Raw genomic sequence first — 17131 nt, 5'->3', positions numbered from 1 at the left:
AGGAACAGCAGGTATGTCTCCAAGCGAATCTTGTTTTCTCTGTTTGGATTTGATGCATTTCAGCCATGTTCATGTTCATCTACTTTTCCATTTTGCCCTGTAGATAATCATCTACATACATATTTTTAAAAGTTGATCATTTTCTTTTAAATAAGAGTTGCTATCAACTCCTCTTCTTTGACTTTAAGGGAAAACATGTGACATATTCTGGCTGATCCAAGGCAGAGGCAAAGCTGCAAGCTGACTGTGCCCATGTTACCAGGGCCAATGACTCAAAGGTCACCAGCCATCAGTATTTTTCCTGTTGTTTTTAGGACTGCAAACTGGCACATTTTTAGTGACATTACTCACAACCGCACTTTGGCTGTTTAAATTGGAAGGAATGATAATGAGAGTAATTTGCGGGTAATTAAGCCTCTCCTTTCCACCTGTCAGTTATGCAAACTAGAAGGAGATGAGCAGCACAGTCATGTGTTGCTTCAATTAAGAACAGTTTCACAGGGGCTTTGAATAATGTGGGTAGTCTACTAAAACGTTAGAGGAAAAAGTTGAAATCTGTTATGCTTTAAAAAAAGTTTTATTGAGATATTTTATGTATCATAGAATTTACCCATCCATTGCTCTTAGGTAGCTATGAAACACTGGAATTGCAAGGTCACATGGTAAATTTGTTTAATGTTTTTTAGGAAACGCTAATCTGTTTTCCAATATAATTGTCATTTTACATTCTCACCAGCCGTGCATGAGTGCCAGTTTCTGTACATCTTTGGCAATCTTTGCTACTGTTTGTCTTTTTTATATACCCACCTTAGTGGGTGAGAAATGGTGTCTATGGTTTTCATACACATTTTCCTAATGAGTAAAGAATGACGTTGAGAAGCTTTTCATGTCCTTATTGGTTTATTGATAGCTTCTTTGGATAAATGTGCATTTAAATCCTTTGTCCATTTTTGAATTGGGTTACTTGCTTATTTCATCTCCCTGTCTCCTCCTGGAGGAAAGCACTATCTCAAATTTTAGGACCATTATTTCTTTGTGTATAAAAGTTTTGTTTTTATAATGTATGGCTTAAAAAATTATCACATATTTTTAAACAAAACTGGTGGCTCAGAGGTTAAAAGCGTCTACTTCCAATGCAGGAGACCTGGGTTTGATCCCTGGGTCGGGAAGATCCCCTGGAGAAGGAAATGGCAACCCACTCCAGTATTCTTGCCTGGAGAATCCCATGGATGGAGGAGCCTCGTAGACCCCAGTCCATGGGGTCGCAAAGAGTCGGACACAACTGAGCGATTTCACTTTCACTTTTCACTTTAAAAAAAAACCAGTGTTTTACTTTGCTTCCTCTGAGCTTTACCAAAACAGATTTATATACTCTTAAAAATTCAACTTTCATGTTGGATAAAATCAATTGTTTTCCAACAGTGGTGCTAGAATACTCAATGCAGAAAGTTAAGTTTTGAAAAAAGGTGTATAAATGAGAACTTGCAGTTGCTGATTCATGTCTTTTGGAAAATTTAATGGAGTTATTGTGAGTAGGGTATAAGGGTGACAAAATGCCCTCAGAATTTATGAACACCAACGATTGCACTCATCTGATATTAGAATGTACCGCTGTGTGCCTCTAAGCAGTCCTACCCTTCTGGGAATGTTTCAGTTTGTGAGCCTAATTTTTATAACTTTACTGTCTCTTCTTTTCTCTGAATCTGATAATTACATCATTTATTCCTCTCACAGCTGTCAACAGGCTGTTTTCTATCTGATACAGATTTAGAAAACAGATAATTTAGAAATGGGATTGGGATTAGAGTGAATATTTTAGGCTCTGATTCAGAGTCTGAGAGATTCCCTTAGAGAAGAGTTAATAAGCTTTAGTGCATGGATTATGTGAAATTTATTTTGATTGCAAAAGGCTTTTTTGCTTCCTTTTTTCTTAGCTTTTCTGAGCAGAGATTTAAGAGAATGGATTTGAAGACTGAACTGGTTTTAAATCTTTGTTTTGCCGTTTTATTGGCAACAAATAAAATAGTCCATATTCTTTGTTCTCTAAATGGTATTAGAATGATCTATCACATATATTACACGATATCACAAAATAAGGTGATATCTCTAAAGCATCTATCTCTAAGCACTCAAATTTGAGGATATTGTCTTTTTATAATATATAAAGAAGCTCATTAATATCAAATTATTTTCTGATGACATCTAAGTAGGAAAAATAAAATCACTACAAACAATAGAAATTGTACTGCTTAGACAAGATGCGTAATGCGTGTTAGGAAAAAAGAGAATGAAGAACAAGTGTGGAATTGGTGGCAGGTCAGAGCAGTAGAAACGGCATCACTGCCTCAATGGACGTAAGTCTGAGCAAACTCCAAGAGAGAGTGAAGGACAGGGAAGCCTGGCATGCTGCAGTCCTTGGGTCACAAAGAGTTGGACACGACCTAGTGACTGAGCAACAACAGGGATGAAGTATTCCAAGAAAGCCAATAAAGAAAACTCCCACATTCCTGGTGAGACAAGGTGATGCCAGGAGGGCTATACCATCAAGAGAGTACTGAATGGGGGCTTAAGCGTCACCCAGCTCAGAGTTCTCAAATTTTATCACCACTAAGATTCTCTTTTATTACTTTTTCCTCCACTGACTCCCTTGAATTAATCTGTTTCACCAAGAGCTTTGATGTCCCGTGGATTAACTCATGTGTGGGGGAACAGAGTCTGGAGAGGAGAATGCTTTCCCCTCTTTTTCCTGTCTAGGAGAATGAAGAAGGGTTGGGTGGGGCTTCAGAGATTGTAAGACAGTGGTTGACAGCATGTGTTCTCTAGCTTTCAACTTGGCTAGGGTCCATGGCTTTATCTGGGCTTTATGGGGAGAAGCCATTCCCCTTCATTCTGTGCTGAATCTGGCTTCACCTCAGTGTAACAAAAACTACAGGGTATACAAGCTTATCAGCAACTCAAGGGTCCTGTAGCACTGAAAGTCAAGCAGACAACCTCTGGACCTCCCTAGACAGTGTCTGTAACCAAGGTGGTGGTGCTTACGATTTTGGATTTGCAGAGGGGAGTTATCATCAAGTTGATAGGAGGGCAAACAGGAGTTCACTGGTTTGTTGGTATTTGTATAACTCTCCAGGTATTCTCAGAAGTAACTATGGGAGAAATGATTAAGGAGGTACCTGACAGTTATACGGATGAGGGTGATAGATAAATTTTGGATTAAATGATAAAGTCATTTAAATACACAGAAGGATGTGGTCCCAAGATTTTTGTATTATGTAGATAATTCACAAATTAAAGCAAAAATAACCAAATGCATTAGTCTAGTGCCAAAGTAATAACAACAACAACAACAACAAAAAACCAGACCACCTTACCTGCCTCCTGAGAAATCTGCAATTTCTCAGGTCAATAAGCAACAGTTAGAACTGGACATGGAAAAACAGACTGGTTCCAAATTGGGAAAGGAGTATGTCAAGGCTGTATATTGTCACCCTGCTTATTTAACTTATATGCAGAGTACATTATGTGAAATGCTGGTCTGGATGAAGCACAACTGGAATCAAGATTGCTGGGAGAAACATCAATAACCTCAGATACACAAATGACACCACCCTTATGGCAGAAAGCGAAGAACTAAAGAGACTCGATGAAAGGGAAACAGGAGACTGAAAAATCTGGCTTAAAATTCAACATTCAGAAAGCTAAGATCATGGCATCTGGTCCCAGCACTTCATGGCAAATAGATGGGGAAACAATGGAAACAGTGACAGACACAGTGACAGACTTTATTTTGGGCGCTCCAAGATCACTGCAGATGGTGACTGCAGCCATGAAATTAAAAGATGCTTACTCCTTGGAAGAAAAGTTATGACAAACATAGACAGCATATTAAAAAGCAGAGACATTACTTTGCTGACAAAGGTCCATGAAGTCAAAGCTATGACTTTTCCAGTAGCCATGTATGGATGTGAGAGTTGCACTATAAAGAAAGCTGAGTGCCGAAGAACTGATGCTTCTAAACTGTGGTGTTGGAGAAGACTCTTGAGAGTCCCTTGGACTGCAAGGAGATCAAACCAGTCAATCCTAAGGAAATCAGTCCTGAATATTCATTGGAAGGACTGATGGTGAAGCTGAAACCAATACTTTGGCAACCTGATGCAAAGAACTGACTCATTTGAAAAGACCCTGATGCTGAGAAAGATTGAAGGCAGGAGGAGAAGGGGACGACAAAGGATGAGATGGTTGAATGACATCACCGACTTGATGGACATGAATTTGAGCAAACTCCGGGAGTTGGTGATGGACATGGAAGCCTGGAGTGCTGTAGTCCATGGGGTCGCAGAGTCAGACATGACTGAGCGACTGAACTGAAAGTAATAATTATTAACATATATTTTTACTAATAATTACTAATTATTATTATTATATTATTATATATAATTATATAATTATATATATTATATTATATTATTATATAATTATTATTTACTAATAATTTTTACTAATAATTTTTACTAATTACTTATATAATTATGACTTTAGAAATATGATGTTTTGGCTAACATATGCATAAGCTGTTTATATTTCCTAGATATTTGTGACTACATTTTAAACTCTTAAGGACCTTAAATTGGGAATAGTGATATAGTTCATCTTTTTCCATACAGACAGAGATAAATGAGGCCTGGAGTGATAAAGTTAGTATTGGAACTCAGCTCTCTTTTTCTAACTCAATGGTTTTCTATTCTCATTCTCTGTTTCTCTCAGTCAATTTAAAGATCACTAGCCCATAGCCATCTGTTACATAGAAGGGAACTCAGCAAATGTAAAGAGCAATTAGTGAATTGCAAAGCAGTCACGTTTGCTGGTAGTCCATTACATCCTAGAGATAAAGTACGTTGGAGTTTTGGGTGGAGCTGAGGAGAGAATGGTATCTCAGACTTGCGGCAGAATGTCAGCTTGCTTAAAAACTGGGGAAAGTGAAAATACAGTGCATACTTAGCACTACCTAAGAAGCCACAGTACACATCTCAGGAGAAGAAAGAGCCAGAATGGTGGCATAGAGGCTGTAGCAAGTAGCCTAGCGAGAGTATTGATGAGCTTAGTAGGCAGGAGGGAGAGGGAAGGGGAACTGGCATCTTGTCCTATGGGGTCTCAGAGAGGTTGGTCATCTAGGCCTGTCCAGCAGAGGGCAGTCACAGCTTTGTTTTTCTCAGGCACTCCAAGCTTTCACAGCTTGGTCTGAGCTAACTCTGGGGTCTCAAGCATGGGGTAGGGCGGCTCTCTCTTTTCTGCAGGAGGAGTCTCCCCCAATCCGTAGAGAGGGAAAAGGCTTTTATCAAGGTCTCAGATTCCAGAGAGGACCTTGGAAACTTAGCTACATTTTCTCTTTCAGGGCACAGAACTGAGGAACCATCCACAAAGGTTTTCTTTTCGCTTCCCTGCTCTCAAGTTTGACCAGTTCTCTCTTTAGACCATGTCTGTTCAAAATGCAGTATGTTAGACAAAGGTTGGACTGAAATTATCATTGCTTAACCAAAAATTTCTTGCAAGAGAGGAAATATAGATGATTAAATGTAGAAAACCTAAAAGTATTTAACAGATTTCAGAAATGTATAAGGGGGAAAAAAAAAACCAAAACACCTACTTAAGGGACTTCAAAACACCTAGAAGGCAGGTACTTTTTGTATCAATTATTTTGCTAGAAATTCTTGATAATAAAGAGTAATGCACCACCTCAGAATGTGCCTTTTAGTATACTGATTATTTTGAACTGTGGATACTTGAGAAATGGCAACTGTTCAGACACATCTCTCTGAACTACTCTTATAAGCCTAAAGACAGATCCTCCAAAAGAAACTAAATTGTCATAAATCCTCTTCTGAGGAGTTTCATTACAGGAGACACCCAGATAAACTTTGTCACTAACTATCGTAACTTCAAACGATTCTTCTAAGGGACCACTCACTTTTCCTAAAAATCATTTACCCTGCCCAAAAAAGTCAATCTTCCCTTTCCCTTTTTCCTATGATGATATGTAAGCCTGAATTCTAACCTACCTCAGAGAGATGCACTTTTTTTTCCCTGGGTTTCTCCCATATATTCATGAAGTATACATGCTAATAACCTGCTTGCTTTTTTCTTATTAATCTATGTTTTACTAAGGAGGTCTCAGGTGAGAACTCAGACAGATACTGGAAAAATTCTTTTTCCCCCCTTAGAATAATTTACTCAAGTCCACAGTCTACGACTCTTTTGTTAATTTACTCTGTACTCTATATTTATTAATAGGAAAATGAAATGCTATTCCATTCTTACTAATAACCAAGTCTTAGGTCATTCTGTGGTATAAATGTTTTAAATTAATTGTTGTTTGTTTCTCTTTTTTTGAATTTGGGATTCAAAGGGTGTTTTAGCCAAATTATCCACATTGTTTTTCTGTCCCTACAGGGAAGTTGTTTCAAGAGACTTAACCTCCCAATAAACTGCTGAGTATTTTTTCTAATAAACTTTTACGTACTGCATTCTTTTTGTAAATTGAAGTATAGTTGATTTACAATATTGTGTTATCTTTATTATTAAAAATAATATAAAAATTATTTTTAAAATGCTTTATAAAGCATTATTATGTACTTTTTGGACATATTTTCATGATGGATATAAGGTTACTAGTTCCTGATACTATAACAATTAAAGTACTCTTTGGTTCTAAATTGTTCTCAGATTCACCATCCAATTTTAGTGTGTATGTGTATCGTGGGTGGGGGATGTTTCCTCAAATTATCAAACAATTCTGGTGACCTACAATTCAACTCAATTCTGACACTCTCTACCTGGAGACAATCCAAGTCCAGGCTGCCACCTGTCTTTCTGACCAACAAGCTATAGGTCAGAGGTTCCAATGACCCCCTCCTTGAGTTTGATTAACTTGCTAGAGCAGCTCACAGAACTCAGAGAAACATTTTACTTACTAGATTACTGGTTTATCATAAAAAGATACGACTCAGGAATAGCCAAATGGAAGAGATACATAAGGCAAGGCAATGGGGAAGGGCACAAAGCTTCCATGTGAATTCCATTTCACCAGTCTCCTTGAAACTTCTTAAGTTACCAACATGGAAGCTCTCTGATTCCCATCCTTTCTGGGTTTTCTGGAGGCTTCGTTACATAGACATGATTAAATCACTGGTCGTTGGTGATTGAACCAGCTTCCAGCCCCTCTTCCTGCTCTGTTGTTCATTTACTAAGTCGTGTCTGACTCTTTGCAACCCCATGGACTGCAGCTTGCTAGGCTTCCCTGTCCTTCACTATCTGTTTGCTCAAACTCATATCCATTGAGTTGGTTTTGCTATCCACCACCTTTATCTTCTGTCACCCCCTTCTTCTCCTGCCTCAATCTTTCCCAGCATCAGGGTCTTTTCCAACGAGTTGGCTCTTTGCATCAGGTGGTCAAAGTATTGGAGCTTCGGCTTCCGCACAAGTCCTTCCAATGAATATTCAGGGTTGATTTCCTTTAGGATTGATTGGTTTGAATTCCTCGCTGTCCAAGAGACTCTCATGGGAAGCCTTTCCTTCTCTGCGTGTGCATGCTAAGTTGTCACTTCAGTTGTGTCTGACTCTTGGCTACCCCATGGACTGTAGCCTGGCAGTCTTCTCTGTCCATGGGATTCTCCAGGCAAGAATCCTTCTCTGAGTGAACCTCTAATCACGTGATTAGTTCCCCTGGCAACTAGCCCCCATCCTGAGGCTTTGGTCCAAAACCCACCTTAAGTTACAGAACAAAAGACACCTTTAAAGCTCTCATCACTTAGGAAATTCCAACAGGGTTAGCTCTGTGCCAGAAACAGGATGAAGATAAAATATTTACTTCTTACAGACTACAGCAACCTAATCAGAAATTTGAGTCCACAATCTCCCTCCTAATTCTGTCAATTCCTACACGAACCTTGGTTTAATTATTCCCACTGACGGATTCATTTGGCAGAAGCAAGTTTATATACTTCCAATTGGATATGAATATATTCAATGCAATTTTAATTCAAGAGGAAACATTTTATCCATCCTTGTAAGAGAATAAATAAAATTATTTTCCCTACCCTGAGAAGAAGAGAACAGCCATTATATCTCTAAGGACTGGGCCCTTCTTACTTGGAGAGAGGGTGTGACAGATTGAAGATTATATGCTCTAGAGATGGTTACATCAGTGTTTATCCAGTCTCACATGCTTTTCTCACAAGGTGATTGACACTCCTCTCAGTGGGATTTATGTTCTTTTGCTCCCTCTCTCGCTAGAATCTGGTCCTTGACTAATGGATACCTCAGTAGCAATGGTATGAGATATCCAATGCTAAATCATAAAAAGGACGGAGTTTCTGCCTCTCCCTCTCATCGTAAAGGAATATAGGCTCGTGTGCCCAGATGGAGGGGAGTTGAAGGAGGAGTGGGGCTGAAAGCTACAAACTCTCAACATTTTTGAGATACCATCTTCTACTATAGGCAATGGTGTGGACTCAGAGGACTCAGATTTGAATGCTATTCATACTATGGAAGGAGAAACTGAAGTATGCAGACTGAATAGTCAGTAGTGAAAAGAGGAGGTTTGCTTCTCTCTGACCCTTTTACATTAAACTGAGAGAATTTTCGTTTTGAAGACTCTCCAATACCCCAAGAGTGGAAGTAGAGACGGAAAGAAAACCCAGGCCACACTAACCTGCCTTTGTCTGTGATGAAGACATGCTTCACACATGAGGTTAGCATCATGAGGTGGAACTGGGCAACCTCCAACCCTTTAGTTCCAGACTGGGAAAATTACCGTTTCTTTTAACATGGAAGGACATGAGAGCGAGTTTTTGATTAATGGCATAATTTCTGATTGACTTCTGTTGCTTCTTGGCATTTCATTTTGAGGTCTGTCACAACAGGCAAGATGTGGACAGTGAGGGGGCCGGTGGTCCGACCCGACTTCTTAGAGGCACCAGTGTGGTCTAACCACAGGTGCGCGGCCATTACACTGCTCCCACCTCAAACCCTTACATACCGGACCCTGATGGCTGTGTGAGGCAGCCCCCTCACACTGCAAGTCCTAGGGGGCAGTCTGAGCACCTCAGGGTGGGCTTTATCAGAGGCCCAAGGTGAATACAATGAGCAACTGACCTTCTAGGTTCACACCTGTTTTGACCCACATGTCATCTCCACTCAAGAAGGTCATGTGACTTACTGTTTTCTGTTAACACACACTGAACGCCATAGACCTTTTTAAATCCTACCCTGGCATATGGTATTCTTTGTCACGCTCATGTTTCAGAGATCATGAACTCAATAGTGTCAAAGTGAAAGGAAACAATGGCCTCACATTTTTTTTCTATAACAAAGCATACTCTAAAACATTATATTAGGTTATGATGTACTGCCCTCAACTGCTGGTTCCAAACATGATTTAGGGGTTTTGGATAAAGAGGGCTCATTTCTACATATCATACCTCACCATATATTACCTCATATCTTACTAATACATGTTTTATATAGTAAATATATTATTTTTAAGTGTTATATCACTCAATTATTTTTCATGGTACTACCCACTTAAAATGATCACAGCTCACCAATAAATGTGTGAATACGTGAGAACATACATTCAGCCTTACCAATATTATGATATAATACGTTCACTGACAAATAATTTGTGACATTATAATACAAGTTCAGTCGTGTCCAATTCTTTGCAACCCCATAGACTATACAGTCCATGGAATTTTCCAGGCCACAATACTGGAGTGAGTAGCCTTTCCCTTCTCCAGGGGATCTTCCCAATCCAGGGATTGAACCCAGGTCTCCTGCATTGCAGGTGGATTCTTTACCAGCTGAACCACCAGGGAAGCCCATGGTGGCTAAGACAGTAAAGAGTCTGCCTGAAGTGTGGGAGACCTGGGTTTGATCCCTCTGTCGGGAAGATCCTCTGGAGAAGGAAAATGGCAACCCACTCCAGTATTCTGGCCTGGAGAATCCCATGGACATGGGATCACAAAGAGTCAGACACAACTGAGCGGCTTCACTTTCATTTTCAATACGAGTTACTATAACCACACAGGAGCGCAAATGCACAGTGTGACATTCCATGCACCGTGTTCTCCTGGTTCCACCCTCCAACTGCTGGCTTGAACCCCAGAGAGGGAGTCAGAGCTTCATCTTCTGGGCTCCTGTAGTCACTGATGAGAGATCCACTGTGGCCTTTTTGATATTACTGTGCTTTGTGGTCTACATATCTGGGAAGCTATTAGAGTGTGGGTAATTCACATTTTCAACACACCTGTTTGTCAATATCACACACATGCTTGGTGGAGGTATCTAATTTATGTTTACTGAATGAAACAATGGCTCTTTTGACGTCGTTTTGTTTAAGTCTGTAATAGGTTCTCGGATTAAGATTCTGGTTGACATTTGACCTAGTGTAGAAAAATTCCCCCAGTTAAAGTCAAAACCGGTTATAATGACCTGGAAAGTTCTCAGAAGAAGAAATAATCTGTTTTCACCTTTTTAAAACTGAGAATATTTCTTCCAAGTCATCCATCGCCTTGGAAAAAAAGAAAGTGAAGTCGCTTAGTCATGTCCGACTCTGTGACCCCATAGACTGTAGCCTACCAGGTTCCTCCACCCATAGGATTCTCCAGGCAAGAGTACTGGAGTGGGTTGCCATTTCCTTCTCCAGAGGATCTTCCCAACCCAGGGACTGAACCCGGGTTTTCTGTATTGTAGGCAGACGCTTTACCATCTGAGCCACCAGGGAAGTTCAAAGGCCTTAGAAGATTAAGTCAAAAACCTTCTCAAAATGAAATTATTACATCACTTACAAATTCATAATTACTTTAAATGTCTCAGTCCATACATTTGCCCAATGTTCTTAGAATTAGTATCTTTAAATGAGCATTTCACCTTTAAGGGAAAAATAAGGTTGTCCTGGGCCTTGGTTTTTTCACAAAGGCAGCTATAATTAAAAACTTATACCTTCCAATAACTGTATTAATTATTTTAAAATATGCTCAAGGGTTGTTCATATATTTTAAGTTACATTTCTAAAGTTCATAAAAATTTAACTTAATAATTAATATTTAAAACACTTGTGAGGGTAGAAAGCAATCTCATTTGCTATGAGACAAGAAATAACTTTCAATCAATTTGTGTTAACTGTACTTCAGATCGCACATAAAATAATGCCTTCATACACCTAGATCCTTTTTTTTTTCCCCCGAAAAGGGCATGTAATTGTATAACAGTTTCAGTAAGCATTCTCCTGTTTTTTTTTTGCAGTCTTAGCATAAAGTTACTTGTGATTGTGATAGAGTATGAATGGATATTTTTGATACCTAAACATGTTTTTTTTTTTTTAAATTCCCTCCCATTTCCACACTATTTAGAGGAAATACATTTGAGAAAACTTCATTTTCTCCTAGAAGTAATTGTTCTCTTTTCTTAATACTCCTCCCCTGGTTAGAGAAGATTTGTTCCTTTGAGAGAGGCATCACATAACACTTTGGAAGTTAATACAACTTTGTAAGGGCCAATAGATCATGAGAAAACCCCTAGATTTTATTGAAGTAGTATCTAACATCCTGATATTGCCCCCTAATTTTTTTGGTCATCAGCCGCTGGATCATGGAAAAAGCAAGAGAATTCCAGAAAAACATCTATTTCTGCTTTATTGACTATGCTAAAGCCTTTGACTGTGTGGATCACAATAAACTGCGGAAAATTCTGAAAGAGATGGGAATACCAGACCACCTGACTGCCTCTTGAGAAATCTGTATGCAGGTCAGGAAGCAACAGTTAGAACTGGACATGGAACAACAGACAGGTGCCAAATAGGAAAAGGAGTACGTCAAGGCTGTATATTGTCACCCTGCTTATTTGACTTATATGCAGAGTACATCATGAGAAATGCTGGACTGGAAGAAACACAAGCTGGAATCAAGATTGCTTGGAGAAATAACCTCAGATATGCAGATGACACCACCCTTATGGCAGAAAGTGAAGAGGAGCTAAAAGCCTCTTGATGAAAGTGAAAGAGGAGAGTGAAAAAGTTGGCTTAAAGCTCAACATTCAGAAAACGAAGATCATGGCATCTGGTCCCATCTCTTCATGGGAAATAGATGGGAAGACAGTAGATACAGTGTCAGACTTTATTTTTTTGGGCTCCAAAATCACTGCAGATGGTGACGGCAGCCATGAAATTAAAAGACGCTTACTCCTTGGAAGAAAAGTTATGACCAACCTAGATAGCATATTCAAAGCAAAGACATTACTTTGCCGACTAAGGTCCGTCTAGTCAAGGTTATGGTTTTTCCTGTGGTCATGTATGGATGTCAGAGTTGGACTGTGAAGAAGGCTGAGCATCGAAGAATTGATGCTTTTGAACTGTGGTGTTGGAGAAGACTCTTGAGAGTCCCTTGGACTGCAAGGAGATCCAACCAGTCCATTCTGAAGGAGACCAGCCCTGGGATTTCTTTGGAAGGAATGATGCTGAAGCTGAAACTCCAGTACTTTGGCCACCTCATGCGAAGAGTTGACTCACTGGAAAAGACTCTGATGCTGAGAGGGATTGGGGGCAGGAGGAGAAGGGGACAACAGAGGATGAGATGGCTGGATGGCATCACAGACTCGATGGACATGAGTCTGAGTGAACTCCGGGAGATGGTGATGGACAGGGAGGCCTGGCGTGCTGCGATTCATGGGGTCGCAAAGAGTCGGACACAACTGAGCGACTGAACTGAACTGAACTGAAGGCAGCCTTAGTAAACTCGTGAGATGTAAGTGAATAACACCAGGCTTGAGTAGGTTTGAATCTTGGTGTCACCACCCACTAGCTATATGCACTGAATCTCTTTGCTTTCCATTTCATCTACAAATTGCATTTTATCATTCATATGTACAATGGGCAGGACTATAATAATATTTCCATCACAGTGTTATTGTGAAGAGTAGTAGGAAATCTCTACTTCTGCTTTATTGACTATGCCAAAGACTTTGACTGTGTGGATCACAATAAACTCTGGGAAATTCTTCAAGAGATGGGAATACTAGACCACCTGACCTGCCTCTTGAGAAATCTGTATGCACATCAGGAAGCAACAGTTAGAACTGGACATGGAACAACAGACTGATTCCAAATAAGGAGAGGAGTACGTCAAGGCTGTATATTGTCACCCTGCTTATTTGACTTATATGCAGAGTACATCATGAGAAATGCTGGGCTGGATGAAGCACAAGCTGCAATCAAGATTGCTGGGAGAAATATCAATAACCTCAGATAGGCAGATGACACCACCCTTAAGGCAGAAAGTGAAGAAGAACTAAAGAGCCTCTTGATGAAAGAGAAACAGGAGAGTGAAAAAGTTGGCTTAAAACTCAACATTCAGAAAACGAAGATCATGCAATCTGGTCCCATCATTTCATGGCAAATAGATGGGGAAACAGTGGAAACAGTGTCAGACTTTATTTTGGGGGGCTCCAAAATCACTGTAGATGGGGATTGCAGCATAAAATTAAAAGATGCTTGCTCCTTGGAAGAAAAGTTATGGCCAATCTAGACAGCATATTAAAATGCAGAGACATTACTTTGCCAACAAAGGTCAGTCTTGTCAAAGCTATGGTTTTTCCAGTAGTCAAGTATGGGTGTGAGTGTTGGACTATAAAGAAAGCTGAGTGCTAAAGAATTGATCCTTTTGAACTGTGGTGCTGGACAAGACTCTTGAGAGTCCCTTGGACTGCAAGGAGATCCAACCAGTCCATCCTAAAGGAAATCAGTCCTGAATATTCATTGGAAGCACTGATGCTGAAGCTGAAACTCCAATGCTTTGGCCATCTGATGCGAAGAGCTGACTCATTTGAAAAAACCCTAATGCTGGGAAAGATAGAGGGCAGGAGGAGAAGGGGATGACAGAGGATGAGATGGTTGGATGGCATCAACAACTTAATGGACATGAATTTGATTAAACTCTGGGAGTTGGTGATAGACAGGGAGGCCTGGTGTGCTGCAGTCCATGGGGCTGCAGGGTCGGACACAACTGAGCGACTGAACTAACTTGAATAGGAAATGTATCTAAGAAACTTGGAATTACGACTAGTGTGTAATCAACTATCAATACACCTTAGTTATTATTATTAATAGCAATAATATGAAAAATTACTAAAGTATAATCTTTTATATATGAAATTTAATTTAATTTGTGAGTAGGGGACAAATATACTAATTGTCCTGTTTTGCAAATGGGGAAGATGAGGCATATCATTTCATTAACTGTTTATCTTAAAAGCTCTGCCACGCACTGGTATCTGAGGTATCTTGTAACACCCTGGTACCTATTTCACACCAGGAGGCTTCTCCTTTACTGAAAATGACATTCCCTGGTGGCTCAGGCTGTGAAGACTCTACCTGTAATATGGAAGACCAGGGTTGGGAAGATCCCCTAGAGGAGGGCATGGCAACCCACTCCAGTATTCTTGCCTGGAGAATCCCCACGGACAGAGGAGTCTGGGGGGCTATACGCTGGGGTCACAAAGAGTCAGACACAAACTGAGCGGCAAAGCATACACACCATACAGTAAAGACAATCTTGTATTCATAGGATCTACAGTAGTTACACCAACAAATGGTCTTCCAATTTCATGCAGTATTCTCTCTAACAGGGAGGTGGGAATAAGAAGCTAATAATACTTGAAGGTCAAAGGGCACAGCTGGACATAGCCATCCAACAGATACAGAAATGTATCTTAAGCTCCACATTTTATCATTTAAAAATGGACACTTTGCAGCATGCTTGGGGCTGGTACATGGGGATGACCCAGAAAGATGTTATGGGGAGGGAGGTGGGAGGGGGGTTCATGTTTGGGAATGCATGTAAGAATTAAAGATTTTAAAATTTAAAAAAAAATAAATTAAAAAAAAAAATGGACACTTTGACTACTCTAACAGTCTGTTAAGAAACTGCTGGCATTTTAAAATAGCATAACTGAAGAGAATTCTATGAAGAGATTTACGCAAATATAGGTAGGTTTTAGGGCACTCACTCAATAGTAGTGGAGGACCAGGGGTCTAGTGACCGGGTGGGGGTCCCCAGCACAAGAATCCTAGGCTTGAGAAGTCAAGGGCAGGAGAAGTAACCAGGAGTCACCTAATGGAGAGGTCTGTCGGCAGGGGTTCTGGCTTGATCAAGCATGACACAATGCATGGGGCCAATCTGGGAAATAAATGTCCCAGCCTTCGTTTCTCTTCTCCCTGCTACCCATCTGCAGTCAGCACATGGGTGCCATGGGGGGCAGCATGGCACAGGGACTACGGTACACGTCTGCCCAGGTCAGCCTCCAAGTGCACAGAGCAGGATGAGTCAGGGTGAAGAGCACAGGGGAGATAACCAGCACAGCTAAAAACATCCAGGATCACTTCATTGTTAAAGTGACTCAGCTACTTACCCATTAAAACTCCCATCAGATGTTTCCGGAAAATGGATACTCCAGAATGGAAGGCTTCCTGTGTCTTGATTTGGGTGGCAAAGATAGAAACAAGTTCTTGACTTCCCAACTGGTCTTTGGCAATTTCAAATCCATAATTGAGAGTTGTATCAGTTTTCCAGTGCTATGTAACAAGTTACCAGAGACTTAGCAACTTAAGACAGTATACACTTGTTATCTTAACAATTTCTGTTATTGTGCCGGTGCTTGGTCATTGATTCCTGTCAGATTCTTTGCAACCCTACAGGACTGTAGCCCACCAGGCTCTTCCCCCTGTGGAATTTTTCAGGGAAGAATTCTGGAGTGGGGTGCCATTTCTTCCTCCAGGGAATCTTCCTGACCCAGGGATCGAACCAGCATATCTTGCCTCTCTTCCATTGGCAGGTGGATTCTTTACCACTGTCAGAAGTACAGGTCCAGCATGTCTGGCCTCTCTTCCAGGTCTTGCCTGCCGGAAATCAACGTGTTGGTCCGGGCTGCAATTCTCACCTGAGTTAAGGAGTCCTCTGCCAAGCTCATTGGCTGTTGGCAGAATTCATTTCCTTGTGGTTGTAGGGCTGAGTTGCTGTTTTTACTTCTCCTAGGCAGCTGGCAAGGAGACTCCCAGCCCCTTGAAGATGTCCCAATTCCTTGCCACTTGGCCTCCTCTCTGCTAGCCAAATGGGATGCTTGCTTTCCCCCAGACCAGACAGAATGTTTCTCCTTGACTTCTGGTACCAGCCGGAAAAAACGCTATCTTTTAAAGGACTCACGTGATTAGGTCTGGCCCACGCAGATAATCTTTCTATTTTAAGGTCAGCTGACCTGCGACTTTAATTACAAAATCACCCCCACAGCTGTGCTTGACTGAATAACTGAGGGAAGGTATGTGCTTATCAGAGGCAGGGAATCTCCAGGGCCCTTTTAGAATTCTGCCTACCTCAGTGCATCTGGCGGAGAGAAGGCAATGGCAACCCACTCCAGTACTCTTGCCTGGAAAATCCCATGGGCGGAGGAGCCTGGTAAGCTGCAGTCCGTGGGGTCTCGAAGAGTCAGACACGACTGAGCAGCTTCACTTTCAAAGAGTCAGACACGACTGAGCAGCTTCACTTTCACTTTTCACTTTCATGCATTGGAGAAGGAAATGGCAACCCACTCCAGTGTTCTTGCCTGGAGAATCCCAGGGACTGGGGAGCCTGATGGGCTGCCGTTATGGGGTCACAGAGTCGGACATGACTGAAGCGACTTAGCAGCAGCAGCAGCAGCAGTGAGTCTGGATAAGTGGAAGAAGAATCACCTGGGACCCTGCCTCCACGACCCATGCAAAGTCCGATGTCACCGATTTCTAAAATCTGGGGTAGATTTGGAGCCTCCGGACTAGTGGCAGTTGCAAATGCAATTGTTTTCAGGGGCCAAGCAGGTAGCAGGGCTCAGTCACATGAACTTCCAGTATTTTCTGTCCACACAAAGCTTTCCATCAGGTGGCAAGGTCATCATTAGTGACATCATCTGTTTCAGCTTTGGGGACCCTCCCCGATTCAGCAGTCATAGTTCATTCAAATTGCAAATGCAGTCTCAATGCAAATTTTAAATGCCCAGTCTCATGGAATAATCGTTATTCTGTTTACAACTGGAAGTTCCCTCCTTATCAGCC

This window comes from Ovis aries, chromosome 6, assembly GCF_016772045.2.
Source record: "Ovis aries strain OAR_USU_Benz2616 breed Rambouillet chromosome 6, ARS-UI_Ramb_v3.0, whole genome shotgun sequence".
NCBI classification, from domain to species: Eukaryota; Metazoa; Chordata; class Mammalia; order Artiodactyla; family Bovidae; genus Ovis; species Ovis aries.
This window is presented reverse-complemented; position numbering follows the sequence as displayed.